Genomic DNA, 22,217 nt, shown 5'->3' with positions numbered 1-22,217 from the left:
AGGGGCGCAAATTTAATGTCAAGTGAACCATGTGCATCACGTGTTTTGTCAAAATAAGTGCCTACTGTATATGGCAAGCCGTTTTAATATTTTTTCATTTACATTTACTAGTATCTATTTTTTAGGTACTAGTTCTTATTTTTTAGTTACTAGTATCTATTCGATTAGATACTAGTTCTTAATCATTAGATACTAGTACCTAAAAAAATAGATACTAATGCTTATTTTTAGATACTAGTGCTTATTCATTAGATACTAGTACTTATTCAATAGATACTAGTACTTATTTATTAGATACTAGTAACTAAAAATTAGATACTAGTGCTTATTTATTAGATACTAATACTTATTAATTAGATACAAGTACTTATTCATTAGATACTAGTACTTTTTAAATAGATACTAGTGCTTATTCATTAGATACTAGAACTTATTGGAATAGTGACTAGTAATTATTCCATTGTTACTAGTAACAAATCTCAAAATTTTCCCATTGATTTCTATGAAGATCGGTCATTCAGATATCAACTATTCAATTCTGACTAGTATGTATTCCAATAGTCACTAGTACCTAAACATTAGCTACTAGTGATTCTTTATTAGAAACTAGTACTTATTAATTAGATACTAGTACTTATTTAATAAATACTAGTATCTATTCATTAAATACTAGTTCTTTTTCATTAGATACTAGTACTTATTTATTAGATACTAGTGCCTATTAAACAAATATTAGTCCTTATTCGTAAGATACTAGTACCTTTTAAATAGATACTAGTTCTTATTTATTAGATACTAGTATTTATTAATTAGTTACTAGTACTTATTCAATAAATATTAGTACTTATTCATTAGACACTAGTACTTTTTTTAATAGAAACTAGTAAGATAATTTATTTTACTAGTAAGATTTTAAATTTTACTATACAGTGGCCATTTTGACTAGTCATTCCATATGACAGGTACAAAAACAATTGTGACTAGTAAGATTAAAAATGTTACTAGTACCTATTGTAAAAGACACTAGTGTCTAATATATAAGTACTAGTACTTAATGAATAACTACTAGTGTCTATAAATAGGTACTAGTATCTAATGATTAAGCACCAGTGTTAAATAATACTTACTAGTATCTAATGATTAGTTACTAGTAATATTTAAAAAGATACTTGTCACTGTTGGAATAGATACTATCAGAAATGATTAGTTGATATCAAAAACAGAATAACTACTAGTACTTATTTATTTGGAGATCTTCAATCTCAAAAGAAACTAGTAAGAAGCTGTTTGGAGATATCTTGATTCAAAGAGATCATTACATAAACATGGGTACCCCTCAACCATCCAATCAGAGTTTACATGGTAATACAATGTATTATACTATTTAAAGTGATATTGATGGTTTAGTAACTGGCTTTGTAAATGTGAGCATATCTGGCTTATCGGTTAGCATACAGATGCAAATAAAGACTTTGTTTAATATTTATTGCTTTGGGTGAACAATATTATGTAAGAAAAATGTATTCATCATGGTAGAGAGTTGAATTAATCTCATGCTATGACATTTGGATTGATTATTGGCAGTTCAGAAGAACAGGTAGATAAACCTACTGTAGGGTCTGTTCTGTTCACACGACAGTTTAGATTCACAGCTCTAAAACAGTATGTATGAATATTGTAAGGCAGCAGGTTAAACAATAACAATGTAAAGCAATATAATCTGCATTTGACCCTCAGGTGGGGCTGTTTACATTCATTCAACCCCTTTTATCTCTTTATCAAAAATTATTTCACCCTAAACCTTCCGCCTTCAGGCTCACATAATTGGGTATCTGCAAAAAAAAAAAAAACATGAGCTTATGCAGGGCTTGACAATAACACCCGCCAACCCGCCAAATGCAGGTAGATTTCGGCTGTGGTGGGTAAGACAGCCAATCCCACTAGCCACTTTGGCTGGTTGAATATATTTTTTTTTATTGTAATTTTCTTAAAAATTATGCGAAATTATAAACAATGCAAACTGATACTGGGAAACTAAAACTTCCATGAGCACTCTCTGCACCCAGCGCAACGTACTGAGACCGTCTGTTGAGAGGCGCGTGCGATCAGCGGAGCGTTGCTAACCAAAGCGGCACCTTTTTACCAGAGAGAGCGCGAGAGCTGATGGATTTGCGAATGCACAGGACGCAGTCTGAGCTCACAAACGTACACTTCGGGAAAGATAAAACAATTGCATGAAAGTGATTGAGGAGATTTAAAGTGCGTGCGTGCACACTCTCTGGGCAAGAATGCACATATCATAGTTTTGTCCGAAATCAAAGGAAACCCACCAGTGGAGAGGTTTATTAATGTGGGATTGACACAGATGTAAAAGCAACAGGTAGTTTATTAAACATACAACACGTATCCAACACAGTGATGGTAAATGGTGTTATGAACTGGGTTAGATGAACAGAACAAGCAACTGCAAACACAAACACTTCTTGACAGTCACAGTATAACAAAATACACTTTCCTAAAGTAAACAATGGGCGATAGAGGACAGTGATGATGATAATTATGATGATGAAAAGAGTTCAGAAGAAGCCAATAAAGTTCAAATTTTTTTTCAGTGGCAGATTGTTTTTTCATGGAGCTAAATAGATGATATGATCTGTATTAATACCAGGTATATTCCAGCTAATATATGTAATTTTAGCATGCCAAAGTCAATTTTAATAATATAAAATATATTTTTCCAACAACAAAATTGTGGCCAGCGAACATGATGAGTGGCTAGTAACTTTGGAAAACCAAAGTGCCCTGTTTACATGCAAAAAAAATTGTCAATACAAATGAATTTAATGATTTAGGTTAAGACAGTAGAGTTTACATGTACCTTAAACATTGCAATCTAATTAAAATGTTTTTTTACATTATAATACGATCTAAATGATGTCAGCTCAATCCCACAACCAGTGTTGCCAGATTCGCTTATCAAACCAGCCCAATGAACATTAAAAACTATCCAAAAAGCTTCCCAATCACTAATTATGGCCCAAATTTCAATAACTAATAAATTAAATCCTTTCATCTTAACCTGCAGACAAAAAATTAACTGCTGAAACAGTTTAAAAGTAGCTCAAATCTGAAGTCTGCAAAAAAGCAGATGACATGGCAATGCAGCGCACAGCATCTCTCGCGGAGTTCACGCTTTATCTCCTGATAAATGTACAAAGTCAAAGTTGAGTTGGTGAAAGTTGTTCTTACGAAGTTTTCATATAAAGGCAATGAAAACACACTTTTTTAAAAGGCAAAAATGTTATAATTTCATTTCTTTATCTAATCTTATGTAAGACAGGAACCCTGCAGAATGTACAGAACGTGACTCCATGACCTTAATAATGCGTGTTGTCATTGCCTTGCATGTTTCTGTGATGAGAATCATGTGATACGTAAATAAGAGATAAATATAAGACATGAACTTCAGCACAATTCTTCTGTGCATAATATGCACAAGGTATTTTTGCATCCGGTTGAGAAAATACTACAGAGTTAAGTATGTGTGCTCAATGTACACAGACTGCAGGAAATAATGTGACTATAAATTGTAAAACATAACCTACCAAACTGGTTAGTGAATGTACATTGTAACAGATGGACATGATTTTCATGATTTTATTCACTGCAACCCCGTTGCAGACCCCCCTCATCTCCATTTTAGAAAACTTATTGGATCTAGACAAATCACAAGAATGACCTATTTTGGATCCACAACAGTGGATTTTGCTGAAATGTGACACGTTTGCATCCCTTGCCTATTACTTAAAGCAGCTGAGAGATACTAGACAGTGCTCTTTAAAGTATGCACACACTTGGCTTGTTATTAACTAAAATGTCCACTCACAAGTTAATTGCCAATTTGTGGATATTATTTAATTGGTCTTCATTTCAAAGAAGCAACAATCCAAACAGTCAAAAAAAAACACAATTTACCAATACATAGCTGCATATTTCTCACTTGCTTAGTGGCATAGCTTATCCTTGTGTAGCAGTCAACAAACTTTGAAAGGTTCCTACCTAAATTCTGTTAATTGTTACCCAAAAGTGACCCCTACTGGACACTTCTACATTACAATGTTTAAAGGTTACATAATGTTGCTTCATTATTATTCAACATATTATTTGCATACTTAAATCAAAAAGTACTAGTATCTATAAAGTTCAGGATATCTTTGATCAAAAAAGTTGATAGTAACTAAAGAATAAGTACTAGTTTTATATTTTTCTTAACTAGTAAAGTATAATTTAATCACTATTGGAATAAGTACTAGTATCTAATGAAAAAGAACTAGTATCTAATGAATAGATACTAGTATCTATTGAATAAGTACTAGTATCTAATGAATAAGCACTAGTATCTAAAAATAAGCACTAGTATCTATTTTTTAGGTACTAGTATCTAATGATTAAGAACTAGTATCTAATCGAATAGATACTAGTAACTAAAAAATAAGAACTAGTACCTAAAAAATAGATACTAGTAAATGTAAATGAAAAAATATTAAAACGGCTTGCCATATACTGTACACACAGGGGCGTCATGCACCAATTTTTTTTAAGGGGGCACAGTGTCAAATTTGTGCATACACAGACATCAAACGAAATATTATAGAGCTTTCAGTCTTTTCCATGGCACTTACATAACAATCTGAAAACCCCTGCTTTCATGCAAAAACCTCCAAAATAAGAGTGATGACTAACTTTAATATCAAATACTATTCAATCGGAATAATTACACATTTGCATCATATTTACATCTGTAACGGCATGTTTTATTTAAGTCTTAATGGCTTGTTTAATTGTGTCATTAATGCATTTTGCACAACAACTACATTATCATATAAAATTAATGTAATTTTAAATCTATAAAGTATATAAACAACGAAAATGACATAAGCTATAGCCACGTGATTGATTTTAATATTCAATAATGATTTAAAAAAATATGTTTAGATAAAATTATTAGAGGAACGGATTTTTGCATTAAATTTTACCTCATATGAGCATGTGAGATTCCGCGCCCGTGTGAACTCTGGCGAACTTTGGCGTTGTGCCAAGAAGTTGAATCTCTACTAATATAACGTTGAGACGGTCACATTTAAAACCATACATTTTCTACACAGAGGAGGTTAACTGCACATTACCGTACTGGGGTTTGGAAATGTTGTGAGCGTTTCTAACACGTTTTAATTCCTCATCTAGCCAAATGCAGCAGCAAGCCAGCAACAGCAGAGAGCTCGTGAGCGCGCCCAGACGCTGATGACGTCTGCGACTGCTCTGACTGCAGCGCCAGCTGCCGCCAGAATAAAAGTAATGTAATGATCAAAACATTATCAAAACGGCGAAAATCTCCAAAAAGTGACAAGGATGCAGCACAGAATGTATAATATTGCGCATATTAAACAGATTAAAAGTCAAATAACAGATAAATTAACGCTTATTTGATTTTGAGGTTGGATGCAAAATCCATTGGCTCAAAAAAACCAAGGGGGCAGGTGCCCCCTCAGTTTGAATGGGCATGACGCCTCTACACACGTCAAAACCGTTTATGATAAAAGTACAGTAACAGTAAACTCTGATTACGCATGAGATTATGCGAGTATCTGGCAAACGCGAGTGTCTCTTTTATCCTTCAAACAGTTATGCAGAGTCTGAGTTTTAGGTCAATGCAGACAGCAGGGACTGACCAGACAAAGAGACTGATGTTTCTTTTCCCAGAAAGAATGTGAAACATTTGTTGTTTTATGATTTTTAGTTTTTAAATATATTTTATTATTTATTCAAACTGATTTAAAGTATTACTGTATCGCATATCATATCATTTAGCAAGTTATTGCATTTTCGCATATTGCATCATACAGCTGCACTAAGTAAGGGATAATGTAGAGGCAGCCAGTAGTTATCGGGAAATAAGCCCCGACAGTGTGATCAGGACCCGACGCGAAGCGGAGGGTCTTGTATCACGCTGAAGGGGCTTATTTCCCGATAACTACCGGCTGCCTCTACATTATCCCGCTTATTACACGGCTACTTGTCACATAAGAAAAAAAACGGACATGAATATGAATTTGAAACATTTTATTGGCATATTTGTTTTAAATTAACATTTTTATCCTTCCGCGAAACTTTGCACAGATGCATAAAATGATCGTAATACCTTATTAAGATCCTCTGCTTCATACTTGTCTGTCTCCATTTTTTCTCTTTTAGACAGTCTTTGAGAAGTTTTAATGCCCATTCTGAATTTTTTTGTGTGTTGGCTTCGTAGCTGTCATGCTCTATTTTGTCAAGTTCAGTCTCAGTAAGCCGTCTGTGTCTTGTCGTGGTTGTCCAGTGTTTGTCACAAGATGGCGCCAAACAGTAATCTTTATTGATCTTTATTGGCGCAGGGCGATTTTACTCGTACAAGTAGTACCGGCTATGCGTTATTACTTTGGAGCGGTTATTATTTGAAAAGAACGAACCTGCAAATGTCTCAACTGACCAATCAGAATCAAGCATTCCAGAGAGCCGTGTAATAAATGTTATTAACAAGTAGGTTACAGTCACTTATTTTGTGCAAATCCCTAAAAACAGTTCTCATGCTGGTGACAAAAGATTAAATCTGGTTTGTGAAATATCAAACTGCCATCATCATTTACATTTTACTATAAAAGAAGTCAAAACAATAATGTTTCAATTTGTTTAAATACTCAATTTAAAGGTCCTGTTTTTCTTGTGTTTGTGAAGCTATGATTGTGTTTATGGTGCGAACTATAACATGTGTTCATGTTTCGTGTGTTAAAAAAACACAGTTTGATCCAACTGCTTCAGTTTATATTGTAGCAAATGGCTCGGAGTCAGATTGAGGCCATTTGGCGTCTGGATCGTAAACAGCCCTAAAATTGTGACTTTAGATAACCCTGTGTCCTGATAACACAATCACCCAGATATCTACCACCTATCAAGGCTGTAAAGTGGGCGACAATTAAAACAAATGCAGTCTTCAAAGGAGCTTCAAAGGAAACCCACCAGAGAAACCTGAGAGCCGTTCGTTCGACGATCGCCAGAGACACAGCTGGGGTCACAGACTATACGTCTGTGATGAAACCACATTCAAAGATCACAATGAGCTGTTTAAATGTATATATATGTTATATCCCTTTACTGCATGATCATGTATGTGTGATGTAACTGTGTGTTAACACTTTAGTTAGATTTTGTTCACTGTAGCATGGTTCATATCTTAGGTATGAAATTATTATTCAACGAGATCTTAAACCCATGTCTTGTCTAGTATCAAAGTAATCTACTCTTTATTTCCCAATCATTTCTATGTATCATATTACCATAAGCCGCATCAATGTCATTTAATATCGATTTGAAGAGTTATGGGAACAAACTTGTATCATTATGCAATTACGCAAATGTGTTGTCTGAAAGAACAAAGGCTTGTTTCCCCGCGCAATCGAACACTTCACACATTGGCCGTACACCCAAAATGGGCTGGGCGTGTGAAAGGTCAAAACGGCCTATCGCCCAAGCATCATAGCTCAATAGCTCATTTGCTCATTGATCATCGCTCAATAGCTCAATTCGAACGATTCGCTCAGTATCTCAGTCAGTGGCTTAGTTCACTCATGAGCGCTCAATCGCCCGGTTACTTAGGTAACCCGCCAGCGCAGTTTGGAAACTCGCTAAGACTCAACCAGAGTCCCTCGGATTCATCATCTTTTCTCTGAGCCCTGTCTTTCTTCGGGACAGTCTTCCTGGCTTGCACTTTGCGCTAGAGTTCGGAAAACCACGCGGACCAATCCGCCCTACGAAACAACTTAACGGACTACATCTTATGAACACATCTGGACTCTCTCTCTCTCTCTCCTTGCTCGCACCGCGTGCAGCAGAAACTTCGCAACGAAAACACAAAGAGCCAAATGCAAGTATAAACTTGTCTTACTCGCTGATGTTTAAGCTTTACCCCTTATAAAATTAAGGCGCTACTTAGAGATTTTCCGATGGTTTGTGCAGATGTTAAGCAATAGTGCTTTGCCAATCTTTTACTCTCTCTCTCTAGCTCTTTCAATCTTTTCTTTCTCATCTATGTTTTATGTTATTGTGTGTATGTTTAGTTAGTCGTTATGTGTACTTCATTTTATAGTTAATAAACCGGTTTGCATTTTCACAATTGAATTGTTTCTGTGTTCAATGCTCATGAAATTAAAGTCACTATTTCTGCCTTTTGATCCAGCTACACGCTGCGAGTAGCACTGAATATCAGTGAGAAGGTTAATTTTAAAGGCCATGAAATTAACATTTCTTAGACGTTAATATACGATTATGGATATATGTCTTCGGTGGACGAACATATTAATTAATTGTTATTATTAATTCTGCTACGCCAGGTAAAACCTGATAAACTTGTATAATTAATTACAGTTAATTATACATATTCCCTTTTGAGCTAAAATCTAAGATTCCCTTGGGAATCCCCGTAGTGTTTCGGTCGGAGGTTCATAGTGTTTCAAATAACGTTATTTCCCTCCTCCCGCAAATTCGCTACATATAATGGTGGAGAACGCGCGGGCAGATTTAAACATTATTTTCTGAGCAAACCAGTTACAAATCAAATGTGTTTTTGCATTGTGTGAATGAAAAAGAACTATCAGCTATAACTGATTTCGTTCTTTATTTGTATGAATGAAAATGTATTTTCCTGTATCATTTTCAGGACGTAACAGACTCGCGCCCCTGTTATGTATAGTTAACTGCAGTCTTTAAGGTAACCGTATTAAAAACCCTTTGATACGCTGCATTACCGTCTGATTCCGCCTAATAAAGAGTAGAATTCCTTTATTTAGAGCGAAGCGGTGGTCGAGTGAATACTCCCATCTCATAAGGCCTTTTTGTTAAATCTCCAGGAAATGATTTACAATTAGAGAAGCTGTCTATTGTATTTTTCCATTTTATTCACGTACGTGGATTTTTAAAATTGTAAGCCCCGAGGGTAAGACTTTTCAATTTTAAAGGAGATAAAAACTTGATCAAGTATTTATAGTCACAACGTATGATAAAGCACGTTGGATTCTTGTTTATTTCGTGTCCCGGTAACGTAAGCCAAAAGAGCGAATTACATCCGTCGTCTTAGCAACGCAGCGGCCGATGTAATTACTGTATAGAAGCGAATCTTTGTCAGTTTAAAGCGTATTACCTAGTTCTAACACTAGATGTCAGTCTTGAGTGTCTAACACTTCTTCTTCTCCATTACTTTACGTCTGACTTCCGCTTTCTTTGTTTGTTGGGCGAAATATCGCCATCTAGTGGGAAAAGCTCGTTTGGTCCTCTCATAAACTCTTTTGGGAGTGTATGACAGGAATCCAACTTGGATTTTTGACCTTACTTCAATAACTAGGGTATTCTACTACTTTGTAGTTTTATTTCCTACATATTGAATGTTATGGTCTTAAATTATAAATAATAGTTAATATTGCTGTGGCTTTATTAATTTATTATTTCTTTATTTAATTTTTATTTTATTTTGATTTATTTTATTTCATTTTCTTTGCTGGTCTCTCTCACTCCTTACTCTCCTGTTCTCTTTTCTATTGTAGAGATTGTATTTTTAATTAAGTTTAAATTTAAATTCAATGCAGTTTGATTTATTTTAAATTTTAATTGAATCAATTCTTTACTGTGAATAGAATTCAGCCCCATAAGTCCCATTCTCAGTGAATTCATTTATGTTTTAACTGGTGCAATAGGATAAGCCCCTGTGCATCTCTTGAAAGCTAACACTTGATAGGTGAATCAAAGGCTTCGCCAGCGGTGAGTTCTACAAGAGACCGGTCCCGCTGAACTGACTCGAGTGTGTACAGTCGGGGTGCTGCGGTAGCTCCCTCCTTAGCACCTTAGGCAGCAAGACACAGTGCAACCTCTGCCACCGGGCACTCCAATCGCTAACCTTGCCAGCTGACACACAAAAGCCCTAGCGGCAGTGCCAGTTGGTGGGTGACACCTTTGAGTGCGGCCCGGCGGTGTGAAGGGTGTGACTGTTGAGCGGTCGAGGTGGGGAGGGCAGAAGGCCCGGCACTCTTGGCTGCGTGCTCAGGGAAGCGCCTTGTCTCTGTGTTCCACCCTGGGTTTTCTTAAATAGTCAACGAGTGTTGGTGTAAAAGAGATGCACTCTTCTCCCCTCTGTAGCCACTAGAGGCACCAGATCCCTATCAGGTTGGGTCTAGCCCAGCCAATCTAGCTAAGCCACTCCCCTAACTCGCATGACTCCATAGTGCCCTCTCCCTGTAAGGCCCTGTCATCAAATTTAGGGTAGAGAACCTGCTAAGCTGAAACAGGAAACCCCTTTTTCCACCTCCCAGAGGCGATTCTAGGGTTAGAGCTTTAGGGGTGCTGAGCACCCAATGAGCTCCGCTGCCACCACCCGCTCTTTTTTCCTACAGAAACCAATAATATGTATATTGTAAAATAGCTTTCATTTTAACATTGGTTCAACTAACCCCAAAATAAAGATTTTTTGGAGACCTTTCAGGCATGAAAATGGGTCAGGGGTGAAAAAGATGAGAAAATTATTACCCCTAGTGTCCGGGAGCATGCTCCCCGTTAGAATTTTTTTAAAATTACATATTTTAAAGCATCAATCTGGTGAGTTTTCAGATGCATTTTTTGCCAACCTTTTTATTTCTAATTAATGGTGAGCTAGCACATTTTTGCCATTAATGCCATATTAAAGTCTCAGGACAAAAGGTGGGCTACACCAGCAGTGTGGGTATGGCTTTATGTGAATATACAGTGTATCGTTTGCCTTTGTCAAAATGACAAATCTCCTAATTTATAACTTTTATGCCTACAACATATGGTAGGTTTATTAATAGTTTGTTAATTTGCAGCTTTTCTTTTAACAGTCCTTTAATTGAACCATTACTATATGTCTAAAACAAAACACTTGTGACTCCTGCACTAAGGGTTAAAGACGCACCCCTAAAAAGGGGCTAGCCTCGCCCATGCCACCTCCTATACTCTTCATTTTCCCAGCCTTAAGACTTCGTCTGTTGGCGGTCTCAATTCCCATTTTCAGTTTATTTTATTATTTTTATTTATTTCTTTTATTTTTTTTATTATTTATTGGTTTTCTTTCCTCTCCTTTTGCCCTTTCCTGTTTCATTTCATTTCCAGCAACCTTGCTTTATGTTTTATTTTATTTTTATCATTATAATTAATTAATTTTAATTATTTTGATTCACTTTATTTTGGGTGAAAGAGCAAAACTGCACAAACCATTAGGAGAATTCATTAGTAATACGCTCGAATAACCAAATGTCCAAGGCGACCTATAGGTTTTAACAAAGCGACAAATTACCAAAATTTTTCCCTTATTTCCCCACACTGATTATCTGTGCCGTCGGAGAAAGGCCCTGATAATAAGCTTATAGCCCACATATATATTTTTTATTGCCGTAGCTCGCTGAACTGTGCGGACTCGCATTGGCTCTTTGTGTTTTCTCTTCTATCAGTGCGCCAACATGTCCAGATTACCAAGCCCTGTCAACCACTGGGACCAGCTAGAGGCCTGGCTCAGCGCTGTGACAGCTGAACTCCTGCCCAACCTCGCCAATGAACTGCAACACCTGGAAAGAGAGCAACTCGATGGCACCCTGGACAAGTTCATAGCCCACGACCCAACGAGGAGCTACAGTCACAAGGACACAGCCAAGATCACAGGTGCCATCGCTCACAACCTCATCATCCAGCTTAAACTGGGCGAAAGGAACATCGCCCAACTGGAAGAGGATGCAGCAGCTCTACAGCTCCAAGCAGCAGAGGCACGGAGGAATCAGGAGGACGCGCAGAATCGTCTAGATCAGCTGACACAGGGATTAGAGGACCAACAACCATCAACGGAGGAGGAGCACTGGAGGCTAAAGGACAAGATTGGACAACTCCAAGAGGCCTTGTCAAAACTCCGCACAGACACAGAGCACAAGGAGCAACAGGAAAAGACAGCCAGAGAAGAGCTGTCTGGAAAGCTCCAGCAGGCTGAACATCTTCTGGTGAGAGCAAAGGCAGAACTGAAGGAACGTGATGCCAAGCTGAAGGCCTGTGAGAATCACCTGCGAGCGGCTCGTGATGAAGGTCGAGCTCTGGCTCAGCAACGAGACCAGGCGAGGGACGACCTTGACTCCGCCCAAAGAGAACTCATTTATGCATATAAACTGCAAGCTGAACAAGTAAGGAAAAAAGCAACCTTTCCCTTTCATTCAACCAGTGAGCCTGCACCCCCCCACCAAAGCTTTTCTGTTGAAAAGGGGGGCGGGAGCCCACTGTTAAAGACATCAGCCAGCATCCCAGAACCTCTCACTACCATAGGGGGGTGGGGACAGACAAATTTCCCGAGGTCACCTGCAGACACGCCCGGCGTGGCACCCAAAGACCTCGACTGGCTAGAAATTTCCCAACATTTACCCCAGAGCCTGCACGTGGCCATGATATCCACTCTTACCTGCAGGACATTGACTTTTATTTGCAAACACTGCCAAATGTAACCACAAGAGACAAACTGTATCTGCTACGGGTTACTTCCAGTCGTGAGGTGAGGAGTTTCCTTGACCGGCAGCCAGAAAACGTCAAGATGGATTACGAGCAGCTGCAAAAGGCCTTAATAGAAGAGTTTTCAGATCCAGAGTCAGAACAAGGACTTGTTATGGCGATGGACCTCAAACAGAGCCGAAACGAAACTCCACAGGCCTACTACAACAGACTCAGGCGAGCTTACTTTGGCTCACGGAATGAGCCAGGAATGGAGGAGGACTTCAACTTCAGGACCCTCTTCCTGCGAAATCTTCACTTCACAGTAAGCCAACACTTAGGGGTTATGGCCTGCCCTCGCACGATGACAACCAGGCAGCTGCGGGACTTGGCCCATAAAGCTTATAGTAAACAAAGAGCGGCCTCTGAAAAGACTGTTAAAAACCCTGTCATTCTCCCTGTCTCTGAACTGTACCCTGAACTACCACTGGAGGGCGCACGACAACGCCACAGTGAAAGACCTTTCAACAGAGGGCCAAGAGGGTCAAGAGACTTTACAGCCAGCCAGGAATGGTACGGCCATGTAGGGGCTCGTCCCAAGCACCAAATGGGACGCGCCAAGAGGTCATGGAGCCGGCCAAACTCATCAGACAACCAGAAGGGTGGCGGCTCGTGGGAACCTGGCCGACGACCTAGAGGTAACCGTCCTGCACCTGGCAGATCAAATACTGGTAACAGTCAACAGAGAGATCAGTCTCGATACACACAGAGCAAATCTAAGTCTGAACTACCCCCGAAACAGTGTGACACAGACACGTCTGAGACAGCAGAGATTCTGAGAATATTGAAGGAGTTAATCCAAAAGAGGCCCCACAAGGAGGACCACGAAGACAAACCCGACTCCTTATTCAAAGACTTTGGCATACAAACAATATCTCAAACACCAACCAATCAAAGCCTGCAAGTACCAGAGAGTGCTGTGTTAAGTGTCTCTTTCCCTACAGAGTCACAGGAAACCAGCCTTAACTGCCTTCCCATTAATACAACAGCCCCAGTACCAAGCCTCCTGGGAAACCTGATCGAAAGAGGAGAAGCTAAAAAGCTATATCTATCCATCACCTTGGAAAATGAGGTTGAACTAAAAGCCCTCGTCGACACCGGAGCTGACCTAACGCTGATGTCATCCCAGCTTTTCACCAGACTCCAGAACAGAGCTAAGGCCCTTAAACCCCAAAGGTGTATGCTGAATGTGCAGTCTTACAGCCAGACTGAAGTTCAACTGCAACAGGTGATTCCCATCCACCTGACGATCGGTCCTATGAGCATCATACACCCTGTGTACATCTCACCAATGGACTCATACCCTCTCCTCATTGGCAAAGACCTGCTAGACCGCTTTGAACCCTTAATGGACTTTAAACAGTTAAAAATTTGGGCTCAAGTGCGAGAACCTTTACCCTTTCAATCAGCCAGATCATCTGAGGTAAACTGCCAGGTCACACAGGTCATGGACGACCACCCAGCCAGCCGCGGGAACTTCGTCTCAGACCTAAACTTCAAAAGTTCACTGCTCTGCACTCTGCATCCAGCCAAAGACTCAGAGCCATACCCAGGACTTGACACACAAGTTCAACAAAATTTAAAAGATGCAGATGCCATGCAGGATGATGCAGATCATCAGAAACTACAAGCCTTTAACATCGCTACCCAAGCTATGTTAAACCACCTCTCAGACCCCTCCACCTACCCTATCACAAACTCTGACCTGTCTGCTGCTCCAACCCGCAAACGTCTCAACGATGTCAGGCACCTGCTGCGCATACAACACAACATCCTCGGGTATGTCCCTGATGACCGCACTACACCTGCGCTTGTGGTTCCTCAGGACCATAGGGGGGTCATACTAATGTATGCGCATGACACAGCATGTGCCGCACACCACCGCACAAAAGCCACTGATGAAACACCGAAACATGTGGCATACTGGCCTGGAATGCAGCACGATGTAGCAGAACACATCAAGAAATGTCTGTTTTGCTGCCAGTTCCAACCGGATAAGCCAAACCATTGATCACCACTTCAAAAAAGAGGTGTCAACTTTTCAGTGTCAGACCTCCAGATAGACTGGGTTGGACCATTACCCAGGCCAACGAGGGGCAACAAACACTTTCTCACGGTCATCTGCCAATTCACAAAGTTGGCAGAATGCTTTCCAGCACCCAATGACACCACTCACCAGTATCTGGATGAACTTCATCTGGGAACGACCTTCGCTTTTCGAACGACCAAGATCTGGTCCTACAGTTTCGCCCTGCCAATTCAGACAGCTCACCGACTGCTGTCAAAGAAATTTCTGCCACACTGGACAGGACCTCATGAGATTGTGGACAAACTCTTCCCCATTGCATACCAGATCAAGATGGGCAGGAGTCAGAAGGAACCAATTTCCAGATGGGTCCACCAGAACCAAGTCAAGAGACACTCAACATTATGGCATGATAGTAAAGGGGGGACGAACCAAACTTCTCCACACTGCCTCATCACTAGAACTCTGCCACCTAGGGAACAGCCGCCAATGAAAAGAAAGAGAACTGTCCTGACCAAACAAGGACCTGTAGTGCTCGCCTATTGTTCTTTCGCTCTCTCCCTCTCTGTCACCAGGATGCTGCTGTGGATCACTGTTCTGTACATCAGCCTACAGGGGGGGTGGCCGCAACCTGAAATCCTGTCGCCGGGTCCCGTCTCAGGCATCGTCCTTAAAGAGCAACCTGGACTCCTGATCACGAACTGCAGAACACATAGCCAAAAAGTCTATGTCCGACTCAACCCCCGTGATGTCTACAGAGCACACTACACAGCATCAGCACCAGAAACCAGTTGGGCAGGAGAACGATGGGCGCAGAACGCTATGATTCACGCAGAGGCTGACATCAAACACATGCTGTACCAACTTCAGAAGATGACTGTCACACAGGCAGGTCTTGGCGGACAAACCAAGCGTCCCAAGCGGTTCCTGGGAGCCCTACTCGGAGCCGCCGCAGCAGCCATTCCACCCTGCCTGGTACCCCTAAGCCTGGTACAGACCATTTTATCCTCTGCCACTGCAGGCCCAACAAACACCCTGCAGGCACATCTGGCCTACTCCCTAGGTAGCGCAATTCCATTAAGCATAGCCCCTAAACAAGGTGAACTTGCTTTTCTGATAAACCTGCCAATCATCGAGTCACACAACATCTCCAGACTCAAAGACATTGTCAATGTTGGCTTCTGGCAGGGAAACACCCACATCAGAATACGCACCCACGACGTTGTGGCTTACCATAACAGCAATGAACAGCTGTACCTTGCACCAAACCTTCGCATGTGCAGCCTCACTAAAGACATTCATTATCTCTGCCCCAGCAAACCTTTCCTTCGGGACAACACTGACGGCATCTGTGGGCTGCGGCCCATGAAGATTGACTCTCGTTGTCCGGCCTCAGCTAAACCACGAGCCGAGGTCACTAACACCCAAGCTGAGATCGTAGGTGACCGATGGCTGGTCAACACCCCAGCCAGCACGGCCACTTTGACCTACGACCAACACGACACAGCCACCCGCATCAGTGTACCAAACCAGACGATGTGGATCCAAGTTCCAAAAGATGCGATTCTTCACATCGATGAACTCGCACTCTATCACCTTCCCAGTGAGGAGTACCACACCGAACTGGAATTTTCAACTTTCTTCAGGGACCACAACTTCACTGTAGACCCTGAATTGGAGATGAGGATTGCAGAAGGGGGGACCCAACTAATTGATGTCACGCCCATCGACACTGCCCTCCAGGCACTTGCTCGCATGCCAGCTCTGCACAGCCTCCCTGTTTTCAGAGCCCGGACCGCCGCTGACACGGTACTGTGCCTCTCCACAGGAGTAGGATACGCCCTTACTCTTGGCCTCACTTTCATCCTAAACCGAAGAGTCAGCGGGATGCAGGAAACAGAGAACAAGTGCACAGCTGCCGTCCCTCAAGCCTTCAAGCGGAACCGTGGGAAGCAAGAGCCCAACCTCATCGAAATCACCCCTCTGCAGGCACGCCGAAGCGCTGCAGAAAATTAAGATACACCTGCCATCCAGACCCAAATGACCTGTCCAACCATCGCCTATTGAACCATCGCCCACCAAAGTCTCTCAAGACCCTGGTGGCCATGAAGGGGGGATATGTAGCAAATGGCTCGGAGTCAGATTGAGGCCATTTGGCGTCTGGATCGTAAACAGCCCTACAATTGTGACTTTAGATAACCCTGTGTCCTGATAACACAATCACCCAGATATCTACCACCTATCAAGGCTGTAAAGTGGGCGACAATTAAAACAAATGCAGTCTTCAAAGGAGCTTCAAAGGAAACCCACCAGAGAAACCTGAGAGCCGTTCGTTCGACGATCGCCAGAGACACAGCTGGGGTCACAGACTATACGTCTGTGATGAAACCACATTCAAAGATCACAATGAGCTGTTTAAATGTATATATATGTTATATCCCTTTACTGCATGATCATGTATGTGTGATGTAACTGTGTGTTAACACTTTAGTTAGATTTTATTCACTGTAGCATGGTTCATATCTTAGGTATGAAATTATTATTCAACGTGATCTTAAACCCATGTCTTGTCTAGTATCAAATTAATCTACTCTTTATTTCCCAATCATTTCTATGTATCATATTACCATAAGCCGCATCAATGTCATTTAATATCGATTTGAAGAGTTATGGGAACAAACTTGTATCATTATGCAATTACGCAAATGTGTTGTCTGAAAGAACAAAGGCTTGTTTCCCCGCGCAATCGAACACTTCACACATTGGCCGTACACCCAAAATGGGCTGGGCGTGTGAAAGGTCAAAACGGCCTATCGCCCAAGCCATCATAGCTCATTTGCTCATTTGCTCATTGATCATCGCTCAATAGCTCAATTCGAACGATTCGCTCAGTCTCTCAGTCAGTGGCTTAGTTCACTCATGAGCGCCCAGTCGCCCGGTTACCCAGGTAACCCGTCAGCGCAGTTTGGAAACTCGCTAAGACTCAACCAGAGTCCCTCGGATTCATCATCTTTTCTCTGAGCCCTGTCTTTCTTCGGGACAGTCTTCCTGGCTTGCACTTTGCGCTAGAGTTCGGAAAACCACGCGGACCAATCCGCCCTACGAAACAACTTAACGGACTACATCTTATGAACACATCTGGACTCTCTCTCTCTCTCCTTGCTCGCACCGCGTGCAGCAGAAACTTCGCAACGAAAACACAAAGAGCCAAATGCAAGTATAAACTTGTTTTACTCGCTGATGTTTAAGCTTTACCCCTTATAGAATTAAGGCGCTACTTAGAGATTTTCCGATGGTTTGTGCAGATGTTAAGCAATAGTGCTTTGCCAATCTTTTACTCTCTCTCTCTCTAGCTATTTTCAATCTTTTCTTTCTCATCTATGTTTTATGTTATTGTATGTGTGTATGTTTAGTTAGTCGTTATGTGTACTTCATTTTATAGTTAATAAACCGGTTTGCATTTTCACAATTGAATTGTTTCTGTGTTCAATGCTCATGAGAGTAAAGTCCCTATTTCTGCCTTTTGATCCAGCTACACGCTGCGAGTAGCACTGTATATCAGTGAGAAGGTTAATTTTAAAGGCCATGAAATTAACATTTCTTAGACGTTAATATACGATTATGGATATATGTCTTCGGTGGACGAACATATTAATTAATTGTTATTATTAATTCTGCTACGCCAGGTAAAACCTGATAAACTTGTATAATTAATTACAGTTAATTATACATATTCCCTTTTGAGCTAAAATCTAAGATTCCCTTGGGAATCCCCGTAGTGTTTCGGTCGGAGGTTCATAGTGTTTCAAATAACGTTATTTCCCTCCTCCCGCTGAAATTCGCTACAATATCAACTCGTTATCTTGTCTGAGTATTTTCCTTTTCGCAGAGGGACAAAACAATAGGATCCAATTAGTCCACTGCTTTTCGTTTAAGCTATAGAGCCACTTGCCATAGCTCTTAAATGCAATAATAATATACAAGGCATCTCACGTGGTGGCCCAACTCATCTTATTTGCTCTATGCAGATGACCTGTTACTTTATGTCACCAACCCCATCACAACTACCCCTAAAATCCTTTAAACCTTGCAAGAATTTGGTAACATATCTGGATAAAACTAAATCTTAATAAAAGCGAATACCTCCCCATTTGTTGTAACGCCAAAGAATATCCCAATCTGCTATTTAAGTTGTCCGCTGAGACCTTTACATATCTGGGGGTAAAAGTTACCAAATCAAGAAATCAATGCATTCAATCAAATTATTTCCTCCTATATATGGAATAATAAACCAGCTCATATATGAAAATAATTTATGGAAAGACAAAGGTGTAGTTGTGCTTTCGCTTCCAAATTTGCGCACTTATTATTGGGCTGCAAATTTTAATGCTGTCTCTCTGGGGTTAAAAGACTGGAAAGATCCCTGCATGGCTCCAGACTAAAAAGGTTACAAGCAGTCCACACTCACTCCCTGCTTTGGTATGTGCACCTCTCCCATCACTAGTTAATAGTATTAAAGACAATATAGAGGGTTTTCACCGACGTCACGTTCTGGGCGGTAACCCGTATGCGCGGCCATCTTTGAGGCACTCGGTATAAATAACTGAACAGAGTACAATGGAGAAGAGTACAATTTGATGCTTTAAGTGAATGTTGCCATGTCGAAACAACTGAAAAGCTCATCAAAACGCGTCCAAGATGCAAAGGAAAATAGAGAAGGACTTGGACCACTAGAAAAGGCGCGATATTTGGAGAAATTACCATAGATAAGTGGTGCAGATCCCTACAAGATAGCTCCCTCGTCTCGGATCCGTGACGACCCGGTGATTCTTCCTTCCAAAGGTTTGGAGGCCTATTAGTAGGGTAGGAAGGGGGGGTTCACCTGCACCCGAAAGGTATATTTTTTTAACCTAGTTTTTTGTAATCGTTAAGGTGTCTAGAAAAGGAATTTTGATGTTCCCCATGCAAATTATTGTCCCATGTGTGATTTTTTGTATCATCTTTTGTGTCCGTGCTTGATTTTCGGCTGTGAAAAAGGAAAACTTTAAATCAACATAGAATCTGTACAATACATTCTACAGACACAATCCACCCCATTTCCTCTTCGTCTTTGTACGAGGAATTGATAGATATGAGGATTGTCATGATTAGATGATGTATAATGCATAAAAACTCAAATAAACACAAAAAAATGTAAATAAAATTGTGACATTGGATCACTGGAACTCCTCCCCTATGGACCCTATTGATATATGTCTTCTAACTTTTGTATTTCTACAGTCTGTAAGATGTCCAATAAACAAACGCTGATGATCCACACCCGAAATACCGTCACGCGTATGTCTTTTCTGGCTATATTGGTTGCCTCCCTGGATTTCCAAAAAAAGCAAAAAAGAACATTTACATAATGTCTTTTTCAAACTGGTATATATTTGTAATGCTTCAGGTGTCTGATAAACATATTCCACATTAAAATATTGTGCCAAGTTTTTATTTAGATTGGAATCAATTTGAAACTTAGAGAAATAAGTGTGGTCGAAAGTTAATAACTCTGAAGGCCTTCAGAAAGTCCAGACTTAGCAAGCCCAAAATACAAAAAAAGCTGTTTGGAGTAATCCAGTGCCACACTGTATCAGTGCCGGCCCATCTTCCCAGCTTCTCTTTTTTTGCAATTGATGCATGCTAATCATCCTCAAAAAAGAGAACAGTGATATTGATGGTGAGTCTGAAAAATATACTCCTCTACCAAGTTTGAAGCTGCCTTGAAGACATTAAGTAAAAATAAAGTCAACACTGTTATACTATAATAGCTAATTGGCTAGTTGGTGATCATTGCTAATCATGCCCAACTCAAAGAAACACAAGGAAGAAAATAATAGTGAGTCTGAAGAGTTTAATCCTGCTACAAAGAAATCAAAGAGAGATGATGGTGTCAAATAATAATAATAATAATAATTTGTTACATTTATATAGCGCTTTCCGGCAGCACTCAAAACGATTTACATATGAAAGGGGGATTCTCCTCAACCACCACCAATGTGCAGCATCCACCTGCATGATGCGACGGCAGCCATATTGCACCAGAACACCCATCACACACCAGCTTATTATTGGAGAGGAGACAGAGTGATATAGCCAATTAGTATGGGGGGATGATTAGTAGGCCAACGGGCAAGTTTGGCCAGGATGCCGGGGCACACCCCTACTCTTTTTCGAAAGACATCCTGGGATATTTAATGACCACAGAGAGTCAGGACCTTGGTTTAACGTCTCATCTGGAGGACCACACTGATGGCCATGTGAGAAGGACTAGTTGGATTCAACCCAGGAAGAGACTGACAACCGGGTTGTTCTGTACTTGCTGTATGCCGCTCAACTGGGGCACAAGGTGGCTGTGGTGAGGACTGCAGACACAGACATTTTCTTCACCCTCCTACACCACGCCCAATCCATCCCGCTGACCATCTACGTCAACATTGGGATCGGAAAGCACAGGCAGATCCTAAATGTCAGCAAACTGGCAGAATGTAAGGGGGCAGACTACTGCACAATACTCAGCCTCTACATCTTCACATGGAAAGCTTTACAAGTACCTTTAGAGGCAAAGGGAAGGTTGGGTCTCTGAAAAAGCTGGAGAGTAATCCAAGTACCATGCAGCTTTCAAGTGAGTTTTTTCAAGGCAGATATTCTGTAGCATGTAATGGCAATTACAGTTTTTTACAGATGCTAGGACACATTTCTAAATACATAGGTCACTTTTGCAAAACTCTTCACACAGTTCTCCTTACCAACTTTCAGCTTGGCAAAGCAGTTCATTTCACATTCAAAATGCACTACAACTACCAAAACACTTTATTCAGGTCTCAAATCAACTCATTCTTCCAGAACACTAGCAAATGTTGACAGCCAACAAACACACTTTGTCAACCTCAAAACAATGACCAAAAAAACACTAACAACATGTAGCATTATACATTGTTTTCTTGTGTAAAACAAGGACACATCTCTGTTTATAATTCACTGCAATATATGTTACTGGAATGAATCAGACATGATGCAGAATTCTTCAATATTTTATGTAGTTTGTTTTTTATTTTTTGCACTGAGTAATTTTAGAATACAAGAATTTGTATACACACCATCCACTGATACAGATACAATAGTAATGCTAATCTACTCGGTCTTTGGCCAATTGATTGTATAGCATTTATTTTTAAGATTTAAATTATATTTCATTCAAATATTACTGTAGAAATGTCTTATTCAGTTTTGTATTATGTTATTGTTTTGAACATAAGTTTAATAGTTTTGAAAACAGTATGTAAGCATGTGCAAATTGGACTGTATGTATAAAGAGTTTTGGCAGTTGTTGTGTCTGAGTGAGAAAAGAATTCATGAAATTTGAGAGATGTAGTTATTGAATGCATTTTATGCCAAAGCAATGATAATTGATCTTCAGTTTACCCCACATAGACTTCTGTTGTGCTCACTGTGTGAAGAGATTCGCAAAAGTGACCTAAGTATTGAGAAATGTGTCCTAGCGTCTGTTAAACACTGTAATGCTGAACATAGGTAT

At 40.3% G+C, this 22,217-nt stretch overlaps 1 protein-coding gene across 1 annotated transcript in view; it reads right to left on the bottom strand.

Annotated features, from left to right (window-relative positions):
- The window catches only part of LOC141364288 (uncharacterized), a 157,200-nt gene that overhangs the window by 16,939 nt on the left and 118,044 nt on the right, over positions 1-22,217 (bottom strand). The gene's annotated exons all lie outside the window — the stretch shown is intronic.

Source organism: Misgurnus anguillicaudatus, chromosome 6 (genome assembly GCF_027580225.2).
Source record: "Misgurnus anguillicaudatus chromosome 6, ASM2758022v2, whole genome shotgun sequence".
NCBI classification, from domain to species: domain Eukaryota; kingdom Metazoa; phylum Chordata; class Actinopteri; order Cypriniformes; family Cobitidae; genus Misgurnus; species Misgurnus anguillicaudatus.
The sequence above is the reverse complement of the archived record's forward strand: the minus strand, read 5'-3'. Positions and strand labels throughout refer to the sequence as shown.